This window comes from Halyomorpha halys, unplaced genomic scaffold (genome assembly GCF_000696795.3).
Source record: "Halyomorpha halys isolate HHAL.00 unplaced genomic scaffold, Hhal_1.1 Scaffold1105.1, whole genome shotgun sequence".
Lineage (NCBI taxonomy): Eukaryota > Metazoa > Arthropoda > Insecta > Hemiptera > Pentatomidae > Halyomorpha > Halyomorpha halys.
In genome coordinates this window covers 25,789-30,604 of record NW_027115192.1, presented here as the reverse complement: position 1 = coordinate 30,604, position 4,816 = coordinate 25,789, and positions in this window count along the sequence as shown.

The window sequence follows — 4,816 nt, the reverse complement described above, 5'->3', positions numbered from 1 at the left end:
ATAAGAACTTAAGAAGAAAATATATAAAATGATAAAAGTCAGATGGAAAAAGTTAACTTTTTTTTTAATTTTCAATAAAAAATTATTTTTTAAAAATAAATTACATCGCTAAGGTACATTATTCCTTGAACATATCTAAGGGGCTCAGGGCTACCATATCGCATGACACATCAGTTATGCAGGTGCTTAAATACTTGGTTTTTATTTCCCTAGCTGTTAATTATAATTTATTTTTTAGAATAATTATTTTTATTACTCATTCGGCTCAACCAAAAGTTCACTCTGAGATAATGGTTGTGTAAAGGATCCGTCTATACTTGTCAAACGATAGTCAAATGTGTAAACATCCGCTCAGAGGTTTCAACCGTATCTTAATTGCTAAGTAGCATTTTTTTTTTCTGTGTTCGAATTTTTTTTTTTAAATTTCAGGTTATCTCTCAAGTAATTGTGAACCAATTTATTTTATTTTTATGTAGTAGGAAAAATGCAGAACGTTTTTACTTCAAAAAATTATTTTAATAAATAATAATTTTGCATAATAATATTATTTAATAAAAAATAATTTACGTTAATTTTTATTTCTGTTTATTTATTGATATTTACAACTTTATTACGCAAAAATACATCTAATAAACGTCATATTAGTGTTATCTATTAACTCGGTAATAGATGAGATCAAGGATACTACCCCAGCAGACAAAGGAAAGAGGAAGAAATAAAAACGATTATTGAGGGGTAGAAGCTTACGGATCTCGTATAGCATTGCTGGGTACCAGATTCGATCAAAAGCCTGTTCTGCATCAAGAAAAACTTCTGAGCAGTACATTTCGTGTTCCAATGCATATGAGACACCATCTATCACACAATGGTAGTGCTTAAGTAGAGGAACAGCACGGGATCGTTAAATTCCAATGGAGTGGATACACAGACCTTGGACCACATCGTGGCGTGCTGTGGCTAGCGTGCAAGCTGTCTCCAAAGCAAGCACACGATGTGTTGACGGATCACATCTGCGGTCGAGGAATCCTATAGTCCGCATAGTCCAGTATACATCCTACATAACAGGCTGTTCCAATTCACATGACAAGTTAATCAGTATTATGAAGGATTTGAATATACATTGATATAATAAATGGAGCCATCTCAATTCGACTTTGTCTCCTTGTCGGAAAGCTTAACTAAAACAAAAATAAACACTGACTAAGATAGAAACATATATTTGTAAATTAAATAAAATCAAATACATAAATTAAATTAAAAATAAAAAGTGGAAACTGTCCAAAATAACCTAACAAATATTTTAAAAAATAGGTCCTCGATTTTAGTATAAAAAAAAATATGTTCACTATTATATAAAAAAAAAAAAAAAAAACAATTAAAAAAAAAATTGCTAGTTACAAAATTTTGTAATAATGGACTCCGATGGGTCGTTCTGAAAGGATAATTCCAATAACTCAGGCAGCAGGTCTGGTGAGCGAAGCGACTGGGCGACTGTACGTAGGCTACTAACCTTAGGCCACAACTTGTTGTACTGTTGGTTGTGTAACCTAAATAAATAAAGTAATTCAATCTATTTACTATCACTTTAAAAAATATTTAAATTTTAATTAATATATACATATACGTTAACAATTAAAATATTAAATTTTTACTGTCTTGTTCAATATTGCAAACTAAATTATAGATTTATAACATAATTATATTAAATTTTCAAACAAGTTAGCTCTATCTTTGTCATATCTAAATATTAATATGAAAACAAAATTAAAAGATATAAATGTGAATCTCAAAATTTGAAAATTCTTCTATCTCCTGACAAATGATTTAGATGTTTAGTGATTTCTAAAGAGGTCCTGTCTCTAGAAAAACAGTAATACAAAGCCATAGTTTGATTACACTCAACTGTCAGTTTTCCCTCTGTCAAGTGTATTCACATAACAGAGGTGTGCACCATGAGGGCCCCAAACACCATGAGGTTATGTCTAGATTTTTCAAAAGAAGTAATTATCTGTCACAGTCGGATTTGAAGCCGGGCCAAAGAGAGAATAGCATAGCACCTTACACTAAGCTACCTCACTCCCTGGTCCTGTATAAACATTCGACTTCTTTAAAGAAATCAATGTTTTTGGCACCCTTGGTTAACCCGGGAGAGGTGTAGCCTTGAGTATTTGGCTCGTATTTCATGTTTTGTGTTTGTACTTTTGTTTACCTTCTGCTAACCCTTTAATGTTGTTATAGCCGCTTGTTTATGTAACTCCCACTTTTACCTCAACGCCAATGTTTCCACGCTATGATAAGACTGAGACTTCTCTCACCAGTACACTCCTGACATGACATTCTTTTTTCTCGTTTAAGCATTTTTCTCATCACAACAACTACTGCGTTTCTAATTTGAAATCATGAGCCTAACTAATGCATCACAAACCCTACAGGCACACATAACATCTATTGAAGAATGGTGTCAAAACTGGAGAATAAAAATAAACCCTGACAAACCCCATCAGATCACCTTTTCTCTCCGTCGTAAACCTCTACCCTCCTGTCCTACAGTATCCTTTCTAAATACTCCACTAACGCCTGTTGAACAGATTCGATACTTAGAACTCCATCTTGACAAGAGATTTACTTGGAATCCGCACACAAGACTGAAACGACAAGAAACTGCTCGTAGATTCCGATTGCTACAACACTTACTTGACAAACGCTCTTAACTTCCCATTCCCTACAAAAAATTAGTATACACTACGATAATCAGACCAATTTGGACATATGGAATTGAGCACTGGGGCTCCACCAAACCATCAAATTCCTTCCGCATCCAATCCTTTCAATCCAAAATTCTTGATGCTCCTTATTACGTTACAAATAATTCGTTGAAGAATTGGCCCAAAACAGATATGCGTCTTTTCATTCCAAACTCCTTAACCATCTTAACCCATTAATCCTTAATATTTCATCATTAACAATCCCTGATAATCCTCCGTGGCGTCTGAAAAGAAGATGGGCACAGGACCTTCTATTTTAAATTAGTGTTTGAAGTACCACCGATGGGTGATTCCTTCCCAAAATTTTCAAGTGTATATGAAACATACAACATATTTACTTATTTTATTATTTTGTACAGTTGTAAATTACATTAAATAAATAAATAAAAAAAATCGTGAGCCGATGCAAGAAGATCTTAGATAGAAGGGGTTTGTAAAAGATAAAAGTTTTACGAACCCCTTCTTTCTGGATTCTTCAACCAAAGATGGAAAGGCTTTAATTTACAGTTCTATATCAAATTGCATTAAAAGTAATCGCAAAATATTTCTATTAACATCACATCTAGTTATATGACAAAAAAAGTTTGCCGTGAGATGAGCATTAATCTCATGGCAAACATTTTTTTTAATCATGAGATTAATGCTCATGGGACATTTCTTTGGGGACAAAAACTCCTGCTGAGTTAATTGCCGCTGTAGTTATTACATCATGCTCGGTAATACCTTTTTTTAAGTCAATATTCTTTGACTCAATAATTTGAACTTTTCTACCTTTCAACATGTATGAACCAGTCGTTTGTACATATACTGAATGAGATTATTGAGGCTTTAGTCTGCTGACATGCAGTGTTAAATTCAAATCATGTTTTTGAATTTGTTTAATTGAAATGAACTAAAGAAAAAAAAAATTGCCTACGATCTGCATTTATAACTGTATCATAATGTAGAAGTGTCTTGTAAGCAGGTGCAGAACAACTACCATCGCCGTAAAAGTCAATAATTTCGATTTTGCTAGTAAATATCACAGGAATGAACTAAATTTTAAACTGAAGCAGTTTTTACGTAGCCTTCCAGAGGAGCTCTTCAAAAACTGATCATAAGTAAGGAAAAGTAACTCAACCAATGAAAATATCTAATAAATATTTATATTTGCATTTTTTAAAAATTTATATTGCATACATATGGAATATACTGAGAGGAGCGCGGGTAGCTCCGGGGTAAGGCACGTGGTTACTAATTCCATGGACCCGAGTTAGAATCCGGCTAGGCAGAAAATTGTTTTATGTTACACTGTAGCCGTGAGTCAACTCCAGTGGGTACTTAGAACCTTCCTAGGGTCCAGCGAGCCTCTTAAATTGGGTTTCCTTAATTGGGTAAAAATCTGGCGGTTGAGAGTAATTAACCTGACCAAATCACCTCCCTGCATAACCGTTGGTCTGGTAACAGTACTTCCTTACAAAATACTGAACCCTGACCCCTCATGGGTTGTAGCGGTACAGATTTTAATTTTCTTAAATGGAATATATAAGAAGAAGTAGGTATTACTGCTGGGAAAAACTTTTAATTTGAAATTTCAATGGAAATTGACGTTTTGAGATCAACTGAGTCCACATAACGAACTATCGCAAAATGGTCCGTGTGTAAGTGAGCCTCTGAGGCGAAAAGTCTTAGACTTGGGACGACGAAGCAACTATCAACTTCAGCAACGTTATAACAAATTTACCAAAAGTTCCATTTAAATAATCGATTTCACACATTTTATCGATTTTTAACAAATATCTTTTAGGTCTTACCCTCATTGAATTCGCCAAAAAGAATTTCCAAGTCAGTCACTTCCTCTAAAGTACTGTAATTTTTGTTTATTGGAAATAAATAACCATCTTCCTTTATAGCAGTATTAAAACATGAATGAAAATTAAATATGAATGAAATTAATAATTAACTAAATGAGAAATATATTTTTCAAAATATATTTTTTTTAAAAATCCGGAACTAAGAATTGTATATAGACCAACAACATACTGTTATTATTTATTTTATTTATTTTATTT